The sequence below is a fragment of the Lepus europaeus genome, chromosome 3 (genome assembly GCF_033115175.1).
Source record: "Lepus europaeus isolate LE1 chromosome 3, mLepTim1.pri, whole genome shotgun sequence".
In the NCBI taxonomy this organism is placed as follows: Eukaryota; Metazoa; Chordata; class Mammalia; order Lagomorpha; family Leporidae; genus Lepus; species Lepus europaeus.
The window spans coordinates 103,208,063-103,229,229 of record NC_084829.1 but is presented as its reverse complement, the minus strand read 5'-3'; positions in this window follow the sequence as shown (position 1 = coordinate 103,229,229).

Genomic DNA, 21,167 nt, shown 5'->3' with positions numbered 1-21,167 from the left:
CAAACAGGCTGGGACAGCATGATTTATCTCCATCTCACAATGGAAACCTACGATGCAGAAAATGAGGTTAAAATGAAAAATGTAGGAATCCTGACAAACAACAGAATAATGGATAATCTATGTTTAAAGTAAGGGCATAAATTAAAATGAAGAGCCAAAATTTTTCTCGTAAAGCATTCAAGAATATACCAAAAAGTTTTGCTGACTAAGCAGAGTTGGAATAGTTCTCTGGAGAACTTGGACTTCTGCAGCACAAGACGACCCACAGATCTAGAGATGGCCACTGTGTTTCTTAGTGAGACGAGGATGCTTGGAATGGGTTTTTATTTTTGGTACATGCATAGGACTAATTTAGGGGTTCCCCAGGGAATAGCTGCATATAGATAATGAGTCATGGTAACAAGAAATAAAACTTGAACGAAACTTGCTAGCCACAATGTTTTAGAAACAATAATAATCAAGGCAGAAGATCATGTACCAGGTGGCATAAAGGTGGTAATTGGGTCCAATAGTCCCTCCCTATGCATGAAGAAACAGGCTCAGAGGACTACTATCAGAGAATAGGACCAACAGGTGGGCCAGGCTTCCAACAGCCTAATGAGAAGAGCACAGAGTACTTCATCATCCTTCAGTGTAACTTAAGGGAAAGGAGTGTCTCCTTTTCCTATTGCCATTTCTCAGTATCCTAGGCCTCAGAGTTTCTGGAAAAAGTCATTAAACTGCTGCAATTTCACCTTTTGCTAGCATAAACCTTTCTTCTTCTTTTTGTTTTTTTTTTTTAAGATTTATTTATTTGAAAGGCAGATTACATAGATGCAGAGGCAGAGAAAGAGAGGGAGAGGGAGAGAGGGAGAGAGGTCTTCCATCTACTGGTTCACTCCCCAAATGGCCACAACGGCTGGAGCTGGGCCAACCCGAAGCCAGGAGCCAGGAGCTTCTTTGGGTCTCTCATGCGGGTGCAGGGACCCAAGAATTTGGGCCATCTGCAACTGCCTTCCCAGGCCATAGTAGAGAGCTGGCTCAGAGGTGGAGCAGCCGGGACTTGAACCGACACCCTTATGGGATGCCAGCACTGGAGGCAGCCGATTTACCTGCTGTGTCACAACGCCAGCCCCTCTTCTTTTCTTAAACCAAGAGCAGCATGATGTAGGCATTTTATTTCTTAAGCAAATTTTGTGGCTTTTTATATTTAATTTGGATTTTAGTGGAAAAATTTATTGAATTACAATACAGAAAGTACACACATTAAAAAGCATGCAATTCAGTGAATGTTCACAAAGTGAACACATCTACATAACAAGGTTCTACATAAAGAAATAGGTCCACAGAAGTTCCCTCATGCCTGCTCCTCCTCACTAGTCTTCTCTCAAGAGTAACAGTCATTTCGACTTTTAAAATAATAAATTGGGTTTGTTTATGAACTTAAATGCAATCACATATTTATATATTATTGTATTGTGCATCTCTCATTCAACATTATATGTGGGTACTTAAAAAATTCATGGAAAATGTGTATTATGTAAACAATTATGCAAGGATTTCAAAATAATTTGCACCAAAATAAATATCTATTTTCCCATGAACTTTTTTTTAAAAGATGTATTTATTTGTTTGACAGGCAAAGTTACAGAAAGTGAGAGGAGAGAGAGAGAGAAAGAGAGGTCTTCCATCCGCTGGTTTGCTCCCCAAATGGCTGCAACAGCTGAAGATGGGCCAATCCGAAACCAGGAGCCAGACCTTCTTCCAGGTTTCACACGTGGATGCATGAGCCCAAGCACTGGGGCCATCTTCCACTGTTTTCCCAAGCTATCAGCAGGGAGCTGGATCGGAAGTGGAACAGCTGGGTCTCGAACCAGAGCCCATGTTGGATGCTGGCACCACAGGTGAAGGCTTAACCCACTATGCCACGGCACCAGCAGCATTCTGTGAACTATTAAAAAGTACCCTCATAGGTATGAGAGTCTTCATATAGTTGCATGTGGTTGTAGTTTGCTCATTCTCACTGTATAATATTTCACAATTTATCCATTCAACCATTAGTAGACATTTGTTGTCACTTTCAGATTTTGACAGTTTGGGAAAGCACTGCTACGAAGACTTCCTTGTATCTTTTTGGTGAACATGCAGGGTTATGCTGCAGTCATTTGGAGTCATTGGTAGTATTTTTGAGGACTTTGAACAGAACTTAAATATATACCATTTTTGTCTTGTCTGTGCATATTATGTATTGCAGACAATATAACTTGCTCATGTTCCAGGTTAAGATTTACAAGATTTTACCTGGGGTACAAATCTAGGAGTAGAATTATTAATACATACTCTGCCAAACAATGAGGAACATTTTAAATCATTAATCAAATATCTTTAGGAGTGCTGAAGTATTCCATTTCTTCCTGAATCAGTTTTACTAAAGACAAATTTCTAGAAATAATTATTAAAAAGCAGGGCATAATTGATAGGTGATAGGTATAGGGAATCATTGTATCATGCTCTTTATTTTTTTTAATGTAAGTTTAAAAATTTCCATAACAAAGTTGTTTCAAGTTTCCAAGGATGAGAACCATGCCTTACATATATTTCATAAATACTCTTTTGATCTACTCAGTAGTTAATTTAAAAAGTTTAAAAGTGGCTTCCACATTGCCATTATAACATTGATACCACTTCTAAGATAATTTTGATACTTTCCATATCTAATGTTTAAGGGAAATACTTCAAAAGGTTTGTGGAAAAGTGGAATTAAAAGATAAGTTTATTTTGGCTAAAAATGTTTTTGGAATTATGCATTTTCATAAGATACATTTTTGAAGACCCTATATACCTCAAGTAGTATTAAAATGAGGTGGATATGAAGAAAAAATATTTGTTCTAATTTTTGAAACATCATGCATCAAAGAATTTTAATGGTATGAAAAATCAGAATATCCCACCTTCTTGCTAAGACTAAATCCTTAAGTCCATTTATCCAAACCCAGCCTGTTCCTAAAATAGATACCAGCACTAATAGCAATTTCATGTACAATTTCCTGTCTCAACTTCCCTGTTACATACCCACTAGAATGCACATCACTCCCTTCAGATCAAGAACTTCATTGTATGAGGGTCCTTTCAAATGTTTGTGGAAAATGGAATTAAAAGATATATTTATTTTTAGTGCAAAAAATGGGAGGGGGGATCCATGCACATTTTTCTTACAATACATATTTTCCATGAGCTTTTTGAAATTCTCTCAAATGCATGGATTTCAATTTTTTTGCACCAGAACAAATTTATCTTTTAATTCCATTTTCCATGAACTTCCTGAAGCCCTCTCATATTTATCTTTGTATTCATGATCCTAACAGAGTGTCTGGCCCCTGGTTCACGCTCGATAAATAGAGAGGTTACATACTGTATTATTACACCAGCCCCTACAATTCCCTCACCAGCTTCTAGTGAGGCTTAAAGGAGATGAAAGGGAAAGCTTTGTAAGTTTGGTGTCTAATTGTGTCTGAACCTCTGTCCAAGACAGAAACGCTGCAGTTCTCATCTTCTGAACGAAGCTTCTCGGAGAAGAGGAGGAGGCTCCTTGCCTCATCCAAGCCCACCACCACGAGCAAACAGAGACACTTGCCTCCATGGTTGTGCTCCTTCACTCCAGGAACAGAAAGCCCAGACTAAAACAGTGAGGCTGAAGCCAACGGGCACACAGCAAGCACGGCTGCCTGCCACTCATACCAAGACTGTCTCCACGGGGACCTGTGTCTCAGAGAATGTTCTGGCTTCAACTCAGTCACTTGGGTTAATTCACAAGGAACACAGCGGGAGCACATGGGAGGGCACTACCTTGTAACTAAATGGCTTAGAATGATGGGGGTATTCTCTGTAGCCTCACCAAATTTATGCTAGCTTCTTAAGTAGCTCAAATACTATGTGGAAACACTAAAAATCTCAGCCTCTCCCACTGCTCTGCTCTTGGCAAAGTCAGAAAAGTTTGAGAAGTTGGCTAGTGGCTCTACTTCCTTTGACCTTCCATAGTAAAGACAAAACAAAATAATCCATTATTATATTTCACAGGGGCATGGAATTATTTCAGTTAAGTCTGAGGTTGCATTTAACATGTCAGCTTGTCATTTTAATTGATTCTCCTGTGCAGATAAAAAAAAAAAATAGAAGGTTTTAGAATGAATGCTAATGGAACTCAGTAGCTAGCCACATTGGACGGATTTTTAAAAGCCACAATTAAGAAGTGGGCTACATAAACTGCTTTTTTGAGCTGTTCAGATGAATTTTTATGATTTCTCCCTTGTCTGATTTTTTTTACATGGAATAAGATAGATTAATTTAAGAGTTTCACACCCAGGACCAGCTGAAGGACTGTTTCACATTTAAATACATGGAAGTCCCTAGTCCACTTTTCTTCCTGCACTTGTGATATCTCCACTTCTTCCTAAGCCTCTAGTCAAGTTCTCCCACCCCTCTCAGAAAACCAATGTCCAACTTAGTTAACATCAGTCCATGGGAGACAATAGTGCACCCTTGTAGCTCTAAAATGCTACTAACAGTTTCCAGGGAGGACCTCTCCACCCCCTATAGTCCTAAAGATCAATTCACTCTTTAAATCAGTAAGCCCAATTCACCAGGAGAATCATGCACCACACATACTTTGTACAATTTCCCTAGCTGTTGGGGATATCTTAGAGGGAACATGTCATAGGGATACCACTTGCACACTGACAAGCTTTGATTTCTCTACTTGGTAGGGAATTGGTATTTCCTGAAAAACTGGAGGGAGGGAAAACCTCTCTTACCACCCACTTTCCAGCTGTCCCTGCTCTCCAGCACTCCTTTGTCAACCCAGTGCTGGCAGAGAGAATGGCTACTGTTGTCTACATACATGGCAACCAGATCTAACCCACTTGTGTGAGTGCCTCTGAGAGGGAGTGGAAGTAGGAGACACATGACCTGTGATCATTTGCTTTGGTTTCCATTTCCACTGCGGATAGGCTCATTTGTGGTTTCTCCTCTCACTCACTCACTTTGCTTAGGGAATGTAAGGTCATACATTGAAGAAATTCATACAGCCTGAAGTCGTGTGTGAATGTATGGGTGGTGTTTAGGTAATTTAGAGAAAGCATTCTTGAAAAATAAAGCAGTGAGTACCTGCAACTGATGTCCTGTAATTTGGTTTCCTGTTGCGTTAAACATCTCTTACAATCACACACTTGTCAGTGGCCGACTGCATTCAAAAGCAAAAGCTCATTCAGTCCTTTCCCAGATTCCGGAGAACAGCTTGTGGTAACTGTTTCATCAAAGGAAGCCTGGCTCTGTTGCAAGAATGGCTTGCTCATTCTGCTGAGGAATTAGTTGTATTAACGTGCCAGAAACAAAACAACAATCTGGGGCTGATTTCTATAAAACGCGATGCTTCATCCAAATGCCATTAATACAGCCAAGAATCTGTGCCCTTGCTACTGTGAAATAACTGAGCCAGAGGTTGAGCTAATCAGGGCTAACCTTTGGTCTACATTTGTAGAATGCTGTCAGTTGATTTCCCTTCCTTTCTGGATCAAGTTTTTCGAGAGAGTCATACATAAGCCTCGTGTTTCTCCAGCTTGAGGATTTTTTGGTGAGGAACAGAGTGCAGAATCTGCTTGATTAGAGGTTTGTTTAGGGATGCAGGGTCCTCAGGGGGATCAACAGCTAAGCAAATGTTAACAAAATGTCTCTTAGATAACTGCCTCTTACAGTGGGGACCTGAACAAGTCGGTTTTAGCACTGCCCCCATAACCTTAGGTTACAGTAGGAACGGACTGCTTCAACTCCCCATGAAATCACCTTTCTGAGAAAGAGCTCAACAAAGGGCAGCTCTCCCGACTAGCTGCTTCACTGTTCAATGGCTGCTACAATTATACCTGAGATGGTAATAATGATGACACACAGAATTACAGGAAATGGTGAGAATTCGTCTTGCTTACATCAGGGTGAACTCAAAGTGTGACTATACTATAATCCCATCATTCACACGACCTCATGCATGCACACTTCATAGATTTTGTATTTTTAAAGAAACACCACTAAGTGCATCTGAGACAGCTGATACACAGGAAGCTTTCTGAAAGCAAGAGGACTTGATGGCAGCAAGCTGACTCAGAAGGTGGCAAAGCAGCTCAGTGTTTGGGTACGGAACATGCTTCCTATTTTAAATATCTGAATCCTTCAGACCTCAGTTCCTTTACCAGCCAGGATTTGAGAGGGTGCCAGCAGGGAAGGTCATCAAATTGCCCCTCCCCAACATTCCCCAGGAAAGTAGTAGAGGTAGAATTGAAAGGTGAAATACTTAGATACCAAAATACCTGCGCTTAACTACTTCCCAAGTCAGGGATAAAGACAGGGCTGTGCGAGGAGCCTTCCACCAGCAAGCGCTTTCAGAAAAGCAAAGTGCTACAGCAGGGAAGGATGAGGCAGCCTGGAGTGCCCGCCTGATTCGGAATCCAATTCTGTCACTATAAATTCATCTCTCCCCACCTGTGCTTCTTTGTCTGGATAATAAGAATGGAAACAATATCTTCCTATGAATACATAGAAGATTAAAGGTCTTAACACATGTAACCTACTTAGAATAGCGCCTGACCTATTATGAGTAGTTGTTACTTGTTACTTACCTTGATGGGCATATGGGAAACATCCTACAGTTTCTGGAATATTTTCGCTTCTTTTGTTTGTTGTTAGATCTAAGGAAGTTTGACTCATTTACAAGACTTTTTTATGTCATTCTAAAAACATAGGGAAGTCTCTTTTATCCACTGATTACTCCAAACACTGCTCATATTTGCCTGCATCAAAGTTTTTTTTTTTTTTTTTCTTCCATTTCATGGGACTTCTGTTTCCAGGGACTGAAGGAGATATTTCTAAATCGAGTTTTCTCTCCTTGAGGACATAAATGTTATTTATCTTTGGGGCAATGATTCCCAAATCATTCAGCCTAAAAAAAAAAAGTGGGTTATAGAAGTGCTTTGTAAACTCCAGAGAACCATAAAATTCTAAGAGTTTCATCTCAGTTGGATTTTGTCATGGAGGTAGGCTCTGAAGTTGGGATTTATGTAAAAATTAAAGATAATTAGAACTCCCTTTGAGTTAAATCCCTTAGAGTTCAGAACAGTTATTTTTTTTAATTTTTATTTATTTATTATTTATTTTTTGACAGGCGGAGTGGACAGTGAGAGAGAGAAAGAGAGAGAAAGGTCTTCCTTTGCCGTTGGTTCACCCTCCAATGGCCGCTGCGGCCGGCGTGCTGCGGCCGGCGCACCGCGCTGATCCGATGGCAGGAGCCAGGTGCTTCTTCCTGGTCTCCCATGGGGTGCAGGGCCCAAGGACTTGGGCCATCCTCCACTGCACTCCCTGGCCACAGCAGAGAGCTGGCCTGGAAGAGAGGCAACCGGGACAGAACCCGGCACCCCAACCGGGACTAGAACCCGGTGTGCCGGCGCCGCTAGGTGGAGGATTAGCCTAGTGAACCGCGGCGCCGGCTCAGAACAGTTATGATTCTTGGGAAGTCTCCTAGAGATGTTTTCTTTCTCCACCTTTGGAACAGATCACGTTTCTGCCATTGCGAAAACTGGCTTCTATGTGAGGACTTTTTATATGAAAACCATGAACAACATAAGCCAAGCACTTTGAATATACCATCTCACTCCTCATAATGACCTTAAGGATTATTATTACTACTTTACCTGTGAAGGACTGAGACAAAGCTAAGAAAGCCAAACTGCAGAGCTGAATTCTCATCTCAGATCCCTAGGACACGGGGAGGCCCTATTTTCCCTCTAAAATGTTCTCCCTCTGCCCAGGATCACTGTTCTAAGGTACCAAGGCATACAATTTGTCTTCTACTCTTCTCAAGACTGCTCCATATCTATTAGAGGAAATGTTGAGTTTTGAGTTCCTCAATGGCAATTCAAAGTGTACAGAAACTGGAGGTAGTCCAGAGAAGACTAAGGAACCTGCTCAACAGAAGTCCCAAGGGGGGTTTGCTTTGAGAGTAGAAAGGTTTAGGGAGGAACTGGGCGGGCATCTCTGGCTTCCTGGCTTTGGAGCCATCCATAAGTCATGCAGGGCAGCAGAGGAGGAACCAGCCCTGGCTGTCTTCCTTGATTGGTTGCAGCTCTCCTTAGAGATGGGGCAGACAGCCTCCTGAGACATCGTTCCATCTTACTGTTCTAGGAACCCACCTTGGATGCCACAAATCAGCACAGCAAAGTGAGAGGGCTCAGACCCTCCCTCCCCACAATGCCTCTCCAAAGATCTCTCCAACACACATCACTGTCTTCCTCTTGTGTAAGGATGAGGGAATGAGAACCAGAGACACAATTCCCAGGAAAAGGGACTGCTCCAGGGTTCTTGTGCCAGGCAGGTGGTCCCAAAAGCACCTGCTTTCCCTTTCGGCTCCCCATGGAGAACTCAAAGAACATCCCTGAGATGGATTACCATCCACATGCCATATGTCCAGGCCCTACCTCCTGGCCTGGAGACAGTGCACAGAGGACACTTACTGACCTCCGACTATGAGTTGGTGAGACCACGGCAAAGGTTACTGGGCATTGCTCCCTGAGCCCACCCGAGCAGCCCATCCCTCTGTATAAACAGGCTTGTGAAGGACACCAATTATGCAAACTGCCTGGTCCACAATAAAGTCAGGATTCTTGATGTGGCCTCATTCCTTTTAAAGAGGTCTCACCTTTGCTTTTTTCTAAGCATACATACACAACTCAATACCAAAAAAGAGAAGAAAAGCACCACTCCTACTAGAAGATCCATATATGTAACATACTTTCCTTACAAAATTCAAGTATACGTTAGTCCATCATATGGCTCCTAGGAAGAGGAATGATGTGCCAGACACTGTGCTGAGGGCTTCATTTGCATCATGTCACTTAATAGAAGCAAATCTACAGACGAGTGTTGATTTTCCTCCAGGTCCAATTCAGCAATTCCGCTTTAATGGGTCAGATACTTTTCTCACCCCATCTTTAACAAACACACAAAGCTAAAAATCGAGTGATGCTTAACATCTAGTTCATTTCAATTTTAACTCGGATGTATGGGTAATACTAAAAAACCAAAAAGAATTAATGAAGATGAACATGAATGATAAGCCTCTGAATCACTAAGGCCCTGGGCTCCACTAATCTGAAAATTCAACATGGCTCACCCCACTTAACCAGCAGGCCACGGGTAGACTTAGCAGTCTGATCTCACCACCGTTAGGAGCTGGTGCTTCAGTGGTGCCTTATCTTGATGATCTTCCATAGAGGTGTACTGTTCTTTCCAGTTCTGTAATCTTTAGTCACCTACTGCCAAAAATGATGCTGATACCAATAGTCCACTAACATTTATGAAAGGACTAACAAGACGACCAACATTTCTTTTTTTCTTCTTCTTCTTTTTTTTCAGGCAGAGTGGATAGTGAGAGAGAGAGAGAGACAGAGAGAAAGGTCTTCCTTTTTGCCGTTGGTTCACCCTCCAATGGCCGCTGTGGCCGGCGCATCTCGCTGATCCGAAGCCAGGAGCCAGGTGCTTCTTCCTGGTCTCCCATGCGAGTGCAGGGCCCAAGGACTTGGGCCATCCTCTACTGCCTTCCCGGGCCATAGCAGAGAGCTGGCCTGGAAGAGGGGCAACCGGGATAGAATCTGGCGCCCCGACCGGGACTAGAACCCAGTGTGCCAGCGCCGCAAGGCGGAGGATTAGCCTGTTAAGCCACGGTGCCGGCCAGACCAACATTTCTAAACAAAAAGTTTCAACTACAATTTCTTAATACAATTGTGTTTAGAATGTAGTATAATATTGAAACAGAACCAGTAGAAATCATAAAGGCCTTATACAAGAATACACAGCTCTTGTTTTCTTTTCATTTTAGTTGGTTTGTAGTCCTACTTTCTAGTGACTTTACATTTCACTTCTAGCTATGAATACCAATTTTATCCTCCAGAACGCAGAGATGATTTGTGATTTAAAAATCCTTTAAGGCTACTGAATTTTAAAATGTGTTTTCCTAATGAAAATCTTAGCAACAAGCCCTAATAGAGGGCTTAATATGGTGAGACACTTTTGCATAATATTTTTCTCTTTGCATTATATCTCAATTCCAAATGTTACCACATAGGGTAGATATTGTGATGTAGGTCTTGCTGTGTTATGATTCTTATAAATCTAAGTAAATTGGTATTTTAATTATGATTAATATAACCATGCACTGACAGCACTAGCTTCATTTTGAGCCTTTTTTTGTAATATAAGCTGTAATGGAGCCAAGTGACTGGCTGTTAGCAAAGAGGCCGGTTATTTCACACTGGCCCACTGATAGCCACACTAATAACTATGCACCCTATACAGATGAGACAGGACTTCCTCCAAGGCAAATATCTGGAAGCTAAGATAATATACTTTCAGAAGAAACAATAAATGTTAGCATCTTCAAACTGCCATTTAAGACATGTCCTGCTGTGACTCCATCCCCTGTGAGAACTCGCTCTGCAAAGGCAGCAAGTGCTGGAGTGAACAGCCCTTGTCAGCAGCTGGACCACCCAGCATCACTCAGAGGGGCAGTGTTTCCTGGAACATTACAAAGTTTCTTCCATGCACATATGTTGTTTTGTTCATTTCTAACACTATGCCCCAGTAATTTTCTTTTACCTATTTTCCCTAGTTTTTCAGAGATTCCTTTTGCTTATTTTTCCTTGTTCTGCTTCATGTACCTTGCAATAAGCTGATTAATTTTGGAACTATCTTTGCCTCATTTTATTAAAGGGTAAAAGAATCTGCCCCTCTTGGAGAAATTATAGTCCTTGAAGTTGAAATTGTCACCAAGTATTAGGGAAACTGGGCATCCTGGCTGGTCCAATGTGATAAAAACTAGTCATGTCCCAGTCCCATCCACTATTCCCATATATTAAATCAACCAGGTCAAGACACTTAGGAATCATATTAAAAATATGAGCTATGGGCAGAACATATCTAAAGGCCAATGTGCTTTCTTTCCTAAAGTCAATTTCCTTGGAATTTGGGTTTTACAATGAGCTACTGAGGTTAAATCTTTGCCATGATGTAGCAATGGACCACAGTGAGAGCTTTGGGCAATAGCCCATTTGTGTCCAGAACAGCACTTGACATATGATGTTACTTTATAAATGTTCACTGATTGAATGAATTTGCATCAGATGCAGTGATTTGAGGAGCACAGACAGAAATAGGCACCTCTGTTCTCTGTCCCCTACCATCAGCCAAGCCAAGAAAACCCCATTTCTTCCTAGGTTTCATAAGCAGTTGGATCATTCCAGTCATTTTGCTTTTTTTAAAAAAAATCATTTTACTTTTTCGAATTTTTCATTAACATGCAATACTTGCACATGCTTACAGGGTACAGTGTGATATTCCAACACATACACACAGCAAAAATTGATCAAGCCAGGCAACTAGCCTTTCCATTTCCCTACCTTTCCTCTCTTCAGTTCTTTATATGGTGTACATAATATATTATTGTGAACTATAGTCCTTTCAATGTACTGTGAACACTAGAACGTATTATTTCTATTTGACTGTGTTTTGGTACTCATTATCCAGCCCTCACCCCACCCCCTATAATCACTTTTTAATTTCAGATCTACTTTCTTTTTTTTTTTTTTGATTCAACATATGAGAGAGAACATGTGGTATTTGCCTTTTTGCATCTGCCCTATTTCACTTAACAATCTCCACTTTCAAACATTTTGCTACAAATGTCAAGATTTCATTCTTAAGAGTCATCTGTACCCCCACATTTATAGCAGCACAATTCACAATAGCCAAGATATGGAATCAACCCAGATGGCCATTAACTGATGACTGGATTTAAAAAATTTGGTATATATACACTACGGAATACTACTCAGCCATAAAAAAAAAGAATGAAAGTCTGTCTTTCACAACAAAATAGATGCCACTGGAAACCATTACACTTAGTGAAATAAGCCAGTCCCAAAAAGACAAATATGTTTTCCCTGACCTGTGGTAACTAATAGAGTACCTAAAATATAATCCATGTGAGTGAAACTCACATTCTGAGGACTGATTATTGTTTACAACCTTTGTCTCTACTGTTGACAAAGAGTGTTTTTCTTCTCTTTACTTAGTGGAGAGTTAATCTCACGGTTATAAAATAAACTGAAAATGTCATTATAAAAATTAAAAGAGAATAAAAAGGAAGGAGGAGGTAGGGTGGGATTATGGGTGGGAGGGAGGACAGGGTGGGAGGTATCACTCTGCTTCTAAATTTATATATATGAAATACATGAAATTTGTTTACCTTATATAAATAAAAAACTATTAAAAAGTAATAAAAGATTTCATTATTTTTGTGACTGAATAATATTCCATTGTATGTGTGTGTGTGTGACATTTTCTTTATCCATTCATCCATCAGTGGACTCCTAGACTGATTCCATATCTTGACTTTTGTGAACAGTGCTGCAATGAACGTGGAAGTACAGATACCTCTTTCGAATGCTGATGTAGTTTCCTTCTGATATATATCCAGAAGTGGGATAGGTCACATGGTAGACATACTTTTAGGTTGTTGAGGAGCTTCTATACTATTTATTCTTCATAATGGCTGTACTAATTTGCATTCCAATATACTGGAGGCGTATCAGAGTTCCCTTTTCTCCACATTCTTGCCAGAATTTGTCATATCTTATCTTTTTTATAACAGTCACCCTAACTGAAGTGAAATATATCTCGTTACGGTTTTGATTTTCATTTCCCTGGTGGCTAGTAACTTGTGCCATGTGTATTTTTTTCATGTATCTGTTTGGCCATGTGTATTTCTTCTTATAAGAAATGTCTATTTTTATTTCATCTACCTATTTCTAAACTAGATATTTTGGGTTTTTGTTGTTGAGATTCTTGAGTCTCTTACATATTCTGGATATTAATCCTTTGCCAGATGAATAGTTCTCAAATATTTTTTCCCATTTTGTCAGTTGTCTTTTGACTCTGTTGATCAGTTCCTTTTGTGTGCAGAAGTTTCTTAGTTTGACATAATCCCATTTGTTTATGTTTGCTTTTGTTGTCTGTGCTTTGGGGGTCTTATGCAAAAAATTGTTTCCTATTCCAATTCCTTTACCCTTATTTTTTCTCCTAGCAATTTCATATTTTCAGGTCTTACAGTTAGTTCTTTGACCCATTTTGCGTTAACTTCTGTATAGAATGAGAGATAGGAGGAGGAGAGGAGTTTCAATCTTTTGCATAAACATATCCAGTTTCCTCAGCACCATTTACTGAAGAGATTGTCTTTTCTCTATTGCATGTTTTTCTCACCTTTGTCAAAGATCAGCTGACTGTAGATGTGTGGATTCATTTCTGAGAATTCTATTCTGTTTCACTTGCCTATGCATCTGCTTTTATGCCAACACCATGTTGTTTACTTAGATTATCTATAGAATGTCTTGAAATCTGGCATTGTGGGCCAGAGCCGCGGCTCAATAGGCTAATCCTCCGCCTGCAGCGCTGGCACACTGGGTTCTAGTCCCGGTTGCTCCTCTTCCAGTCCAGCTCTCTGCTGTGGCCCGGGAAGGCAGTGGAGGATGGCCCAAGTACTTGGGCCCGGCACCCACATGGGAGACCAGGAGAAGCACCTGGCTCCTGGCTTCGGATCAGTGCAGTGCGCCGGCCACAGCGCACCAGCCACAGCGGCCACTGTGGGGTGAACCAACCAAAAAGGAAGACCTTTCTCTCTGTCTCTCTCTCTCACTGTCCACTCTGCCTGTCAAAAAAAAAAAAAAAAAGAAAGAAAGAAAGAAAAGAAAAGAAATCTGGCATTGTGATGCTTCTAGCTTTGTTCTTTTTGTTCGTAATTGTTTCAGCTACCCAGGAGCTTCTGTGCCTCCATATGAATTTTAGGATTGCTTTTCCTGATTCTGTGAAGAATGTCATTGGTATTTTGATGTGGATTATGTTGAGTCTATAAATTGGTTTGGGTAGAATAGATATTTTAATAATATTAACTCTTCCAACCCATGAATATGGGGTTCTTTTCCTTTCTCTGTGTGTGTGTGTGTAAAAAAAAGCTATTGATTTTGTGTGTTGATTTTGTATTCAATTTATTGAATTTGCTTATCAGTTCTAATAGTCTTTAAGTTTCTTAATACAGGAATTTGTCATGCAAAAAGGAATAATTTGACTCTCTTCTTTCATATTTCTATGTCTTTTATTTATTTTTCATACCTATAGGTTCTGGCTAAAACTTCCAGGACAATACTGAATAATAAGTGAGAGTGGATACCCATGCTTTGGTTCTAGTCACATGCCTTTGAGAACCTCAGAGATTGGCTGTGCTCGAGTTCCTGCCATGGAATACAGTGTGAGTTCTTCCAAATGCTGACTTGTGGCCTTCAAATGTTTTCTGAGAACCTCTTTGACATAAATTAGAAAAACAGCTGTTGGACAATAGTTAGCTCTCCATCCAATTTTCTCAGACAATAATGTTTATATGGCCCAGACATGATTTGCATTCATTTTATAGCTATTTATATAGCAACACCATCTGGACAGCATGTAAAGGAGAATATTATTTTTGAGTGGTTACAACATAAAAAAGTTTAATTATGTATTTGCCTAATATTTACATATTTTAATTGAATCTGATTTGATGAGAATTTAAATTTCTTTATGATTGTTTGAATAAATTTATACTCTACAATATATTGACAACTGTAATTTTTTCCATTTTCATTTACCTCATTAATAGTTTTGTATGTGTTTAGATAAAATAGGAATTTCTCACAATCACTTATTATGCATTTTTATATATTAGTATTTATCTTTGTTTAATAACCTCAATAATGCTGTTGCCTAGATCCCACTATAAGTTTTACATATTTTTACAATTTTATTTACAATTTTGAGATATAACTATTAGTTAACTATGTTCTGAATTTCGTGAATTAATGTTTTATTCTGAACAAAATTTATGTAAAAGTAATGATGATATAGTTTCGATCATGTAAGAATTTAGGCATTGTTGCTTCATATAAACCAATATTCTATTCTAATCTAAATCTTTTGCTCATTGTCCTCTGTAAGAATACAACTCAGGAAGAGAAATGAGCCACTGAAAGTTGCCTGGACCTCACTGGGATACTCTGAAGTTTATGGTTCATCTTTTAGGAAATATCTCAAGAAGATGCATACTCACAAACAGAAATTCTTAACCAACTAGAAGCTCCTGAGATATCAGTGTTTACGAGGCTCATAAGAATCCTGAACATGTGGAAATCCCCCAATCTACTCCAAGCAATTAGTCTTACTGTTAAATTCAGAGACCAAGAGCTTCTGGGTAGATAGAGGTCCAGACATCTTCCATAAGATGGGACGTTCACCTAAAATCTCAAAGCTCTCAAACCTCTCAAGGGGCTAACTTTAAGAGCAGGTTCAAATGGAGAAGATGCAAAAACCTTTGTGAAGGTGAAGGAAAACAATCAAAATCAAATAAAGAACAATAAGAAACACTACCCAGCACTTGCTTCAGACAGCAACAGAAATGACTAAGGATTGTCCTGGGTGCCAATAGAGACCTACTGAAGCCACTATGCTCTGCTGGAGAGCACCTCATAAGGTTTCTTCTTCCTCTGACTGAATCCCCAACCTGGGTCTTGTTGCCCTAAGACCTGCTGGGCTCCTATTCACATTAAAAAATGTGTGTGTGTGTGACATATATATGTCATTCTCATTTCTGGCAGTTCCGCTGACAGCCTTGACTCTGAGATGTGCAAAAAAAAAACAAACTCAAAGATTTCCTACAAGCAAGAATACAGGAAGACTAAGGAGGTAGAGTCTTAAACTCTAACATTGTGTAGTGGACTTAGCACTTAAATTTTCTAATTTGAATGGCAAGGGGTGTGGTGGGGATGATATCCTCCATCTGCCAGTTTGTTCTCCCAAAAACCTGCAACATCAAGGGTTCCGCCAGGCTGAAGCCAAGAGCCTGGAACTTAGTCTGAGCCTCCCCTGTGCGCTACAGGAACCCAAATACCTGAACTATCACTGGCTGCCTCTTGGGATATGCATCAGCAGGAAGGTGGATCAGAAACAGAGCTGGACTTGACCCAGGCACTCTACTATGGGATGTGGGTGTCTCAAGTGGTATCTCAGTCACTGCACCAAATACCTAGCCCTGGAGTTGGTATTTAAATAAGAAAACGTTCAACTTCTGAGACCAAAAAATAAATAAAATAAAGAAGTGGAACAAACATAAATGGAGAGTGAGAATAAATGCAAAATAGTAAAAGAATAAATTCAGCTAAGGAGGTATAAGATTTGTCCACTAAAAACTATAAAACATTGAAGAAAATAAAGAATCCTGAGATAAGGTGAAAGTCATCCATGCTTATATATGGGAAGACTTACTATTGTTAAGATGGTAACACTACCCAGTGTGGCTTCTAGATTCATTGTAAACCCTATCACAATCTCAATGACTGTCATGGCAGAAATGGTAAAGATGATCATAAAATTTATATGGAACTGCTAGGGATCCCAAATAGTAAAAATAATCCCAAAAGGGGAAAAGCAAAGTTGGAAACCTCAAAATTCCTGATTTCAAAATGTATTTCAAAAGAGAAAGGAAGGATGGAAAAAAGGAAAACACTTACTAGTAATCAAAACAGTATAGTACTGGAATAAGGATAGACAAAGAGATCAATATCTAAAATATAATTGAAAGTCCAGAAATAAACTCATGCATCTATGGTCAATTGTCTTTAATAAGGGTGTCAGGACCACTCAATGGTAAAGGTAGATGCTTGAGCAAATAGTGTTGGGACAACTGGATATCTATATGCAAAAGAATTAAGTCAAATTTCCTACCTGGCAATATATAAAAAAAGTAACTCAAAATACATCAGTGACATAAATATAAGAGTTTAACCAGTAAACTTTAAAACATTTAGAAGAAAACGTAGAGGTATATCTTCATGACCTTGGATTTGATAATGAATTTTCAGATATGACCCCCAAAAGCACAAACAGTGAAAGAAAAAGTAGATAAATCAGATATTAGAAAAAGCTACATCCAAGGACACTACCAAGAAAATGAAGACAACTTACATACTGAGAGAAAATATTTGAAACTCATATCTGATACGATATGATATCCAAAATATATAAAGAATTCACACACCTCAATAACAAGACAAACAACTTGGTTAAAAATTACGAAGTACTTGAGTAGACATTTCTCCAAAGAAAATATTTACTGCTCATGAAAAGATGTTAACAAGCCCATGAAAAGATGTTAACATCGTGAATCATTATTGAGAGGCAAATCCAAACAAAGAGACACCACTTCATACCCACTAGGCTAGCTACATATAATTTTTTAAAGATTTTATTTATTTATTTGAGAGGTAGAGTTACAGACAGTGAGAGGGAGAGACAGAGAGAAAGGTCTTCCATCCGTTGGTTCATTCTTCAAATGGCCACAATGGCTAGAGCTGAGCTGCTCAAAGCCAGGAAAAGGAGCTTCTTCCCGGTCTCCCATGTGGGTGCAGGGACCCAAGGTCTTGGGCCATCTTCTACTGCTTTCCCAGGCCACAGCAGAGAGCTGGATTGGAAGAGGAGCAGTGGGGACTAGAAGTGGCACCCATATGGGATGCTGGTGCCACAGGAGGAGGATTAACCTACAGCACCACAGCACCAGCCCTCATATAATTTTAATGGAAAATAAGAAATATTGTCAAGGATGTAGGGAAATGGAAACTCTTATTCACTGCTGGTAAGGATATAAAATTGTATAGCTCCAATTGAAAATAATTTGGCAGGTCCTCAAAAAGTTAAACAGAGAATTACCGTAGGACTCCCAAAATCCTCTCATGTTGTATACACAAAGGCATTGAAAACTGTTATTCAAAGAAAAGCACATATACAGATATTCACAACACATTATTCACAATGATCAAAAGGCAGATCTATCCAACTGTTCATTAACAAGTGAATGAATGAACAAACTGTGGCACACTGGCGCAATGGAATATTATTCAGGCACAAAAATAATGAAGTTCCAACACACTACTATATGGAGTCATTTCAAAAACATTATTCTACATGAAAGAGACCAGATATACCATGTAACATATTGTATGGCTCCATTTATAGGAAACATCCAAAACAGGTAAATCATGAAAAGAGAAAGCAGATCAGTGGCTCCTGGGGCTGGGAGAAGGGGGACTTGCGGAGTGAAGGCCCTATGGCTATAGAGTTTGCTTTGGAGGGGATGACATATTTTGGAACTAGAGAGCAGTGTTGCTTGCACAACTTTGTATTACTAACTGCCACTGAATTATATACTTTAAAATAGTTCATTTTATGTCACGAGGATTTTCTCCCAATAAAATAAGTACAGGGAGAGGGTGACATAAAACACAGTGCAGCATTGGCAATTACTCTGTAAATGCACATTTGCAGACCCAGATATTTTCATGTAAGTCAGTTTATAAATTTAAAAATTATAAACTAAAAAACAAACAAACAAACAGAAGAGGAGGAAGAAAAGAGCAAAAGAACCTGTGTGTATGTGTGAAAGAGAGAACAAGAGCTAAGGGGAGTCCGGCGCTGTGGCACAGGGAGTAAAGCCGCCTGCTGCAGTGCCGGCATCCCATTTGGGCCCTGGTTCAAGTCCTGGCTGCTCCGTTTCCAATCCAGCTCTCTGGATTGGAAAGCAGTAGAAGATGGCCCAAGTCCTTGGACCCCTGCACCTACATGGGAAACCCAGAAGAAGCCTCTGGCTCCTGGCTTCAGATCAGCACAGCTCCAGCCACTGCAGCCATCTGGGGAGTGAACCAGCGGATGGAAGACCGCTCTCTATTTCCTCTCTCTCTCTGCCTTTGCTTCTCTGTAAAGAGCCAGGGAAACCAAGACAAGAAGAAGAGAAGGATGAGAAAAAAGAGAAGAAAATGAATATGAGAGAGAACCAGAATAGGAACTCTGAGTTGGGTGTGACAGAGTGTCAGTGGGTGGTACAGCAAGGTGTGTCTCTTACAGTGGGCAGTAGTGTGACCTGCATGGCCACTTTGTAGAGCAATTTGTCAGTGGCCAATAAGATGAAAATGGACCTGATCAAAGCTTTACTGCTAGACATATACTTCAGGGAAGTCATCACATGTGTGCCCAAGAAGTTAGGCACGACACCTGGCTTATCATATCAAAATACTGGGAACAACCTAAATAGTTAAGGGGATGGAAATCTTGTTATGCACTAATTTTGTACAGCATTAAACATAATGTTTATACATATATGAAGAGATGAGCTTCAAGTTATTTGATTGACAAACGCAGTTGAATGCCACACAACATACATTAGTATATGACATCATACTGTTATGTTGCTTACAGAATAAAAAAGGCAAAATAATAAAAAGAAGATGAGGGACATGGAGAAAGAACTGGAGAGGATTATTCAAGGGTTAACAATGAAAGAAACAACGAGGGAAGGATGGAAAGAAGGTGGAAAGGAGGGAGAGGAAGGAAGAGAGGAAGGGAGGAAGGCAAGCCAGGTGGATTTGCATCAGAGAGTAGAGGCACAATTGACAAGCAAGCACCCAAACCCCAAAGGTTGAGGCTTGGAGGGGGAACAAGTTGATGTAAGGGGAGAAAAACAGGAAGACCCCTGGAGCCTCAATGAAACTTTGTGAGGGTAAGCAGATTGGACATGGTTTAGCACTTCACCTGCTCCTGTGCAGCTTGGGTGCTACAGGTAGACTTCACAGTGTCCCTGTTCAGCCACAGCAGATTCAGTCAAGAGAATATCCCCAAGGACCTGAATTGAGCAAGGCTGTGGACCTCACAACCCACAATCTCTGAAGCAGGAACACATCTGGAAGTCCCAGGGAGCCCGAGACCTTTGCTTCTCTGTGGGGCACCATTCTATCAGACTTTCATCTCATGGAGAATCTGCCATGATCAAGGCAGGGAAATGCATAAGGCATAAGAAAAAGAAAAGTCAGGGGCCGATGCTGTGGTGGCAGCAGTGCTGGCATCCCACATCGGCACTGGTTCAAATCCTGGCTGCTCCACTTCCAATCCAGCTCTCTACTATAAGCAGTGGAGGATGGTCCAAGTCCTAGGGCCCCTGCACCTGCATGGGAGACCTGCAAGAAGATTCTGGCTCCTGGCTTCGGATCAGCACAGCTCCGGCTATTGCGGCCAACTGGGGAGTGAACCAGCGAATGGAAGACCTCTCTCGCTCTCGCTCTCTCTCTCTGTTTCATCTCTCTCTGTGTAACTCTTTCAAATAAAGAAATCTTAAAAAAAAAAAAAAGAAAGAAAGAAAGAATGCAAGAGGGCAACAGGGAAATGCTTGAGAAAGAGTAAGAAAAAGAAAAATCAGAATGCAACAGGGCAGCAATATGTGACATAACATTTACCAAAGAAGGGTTTCACACTATGGATGCTTTGACAATTTTGGGATGGGTCAGCGGAGGCATGTGTTAACTGAGTCCTCTGCTTCGAGTGTCACGAGGCTGCGATGAAGGTGTCGTTCTCTGTGTTCTCATCTGGGCACTTGACCAGGGAAGAAACTGTCACCTGTCTTCTTGGGGCTGGGTCCTTGAGTTCCCTGCTCTCACCCTCTCCTTGGGTCCCTGGTCTGGGTGCTGCAGAAGTCAATGGGTGAGACAGGATTCAGCCAGCAGATGGAGAATTTTCCAAGGTCATGGAATGAAGAAGAGAGGACTGGCATTCTCCACACCTGTGGACTTTGAGGAGGGGGTGTTTATCTCTGGAAGGGGTGGTGTTTTCCAAGAAGCTCAAACTCCTTTTTTCTCTCCTTCTTTGGGCAGCAGATTTGTCAGCTGCCCCCTCCCCTGCCACCAGGGAGGAGGTCTTAACATGTAAATGAATTATACTAAGGGACTGATAGGATTGGGAAAACAGGGTGAATCAGTCAGGTTGGCCTGGTTCTGCAGTTTGGCCCTCAGAAACAACTCCCTGCTTTGGTTTCCTTTGCAAGCATGAGCAGCATTCAGGGGGGAAAAACAAGCTACCAGGTAAAAACTTTGTACTTTCGGATGGTTTGGAGTGGTCACAGTGACAAAACTCCTCTGGGGTCACTTAGACTATGGAGAGAACTTACGTTGTTGGCTGTGTAGGGTGGAGGGCCC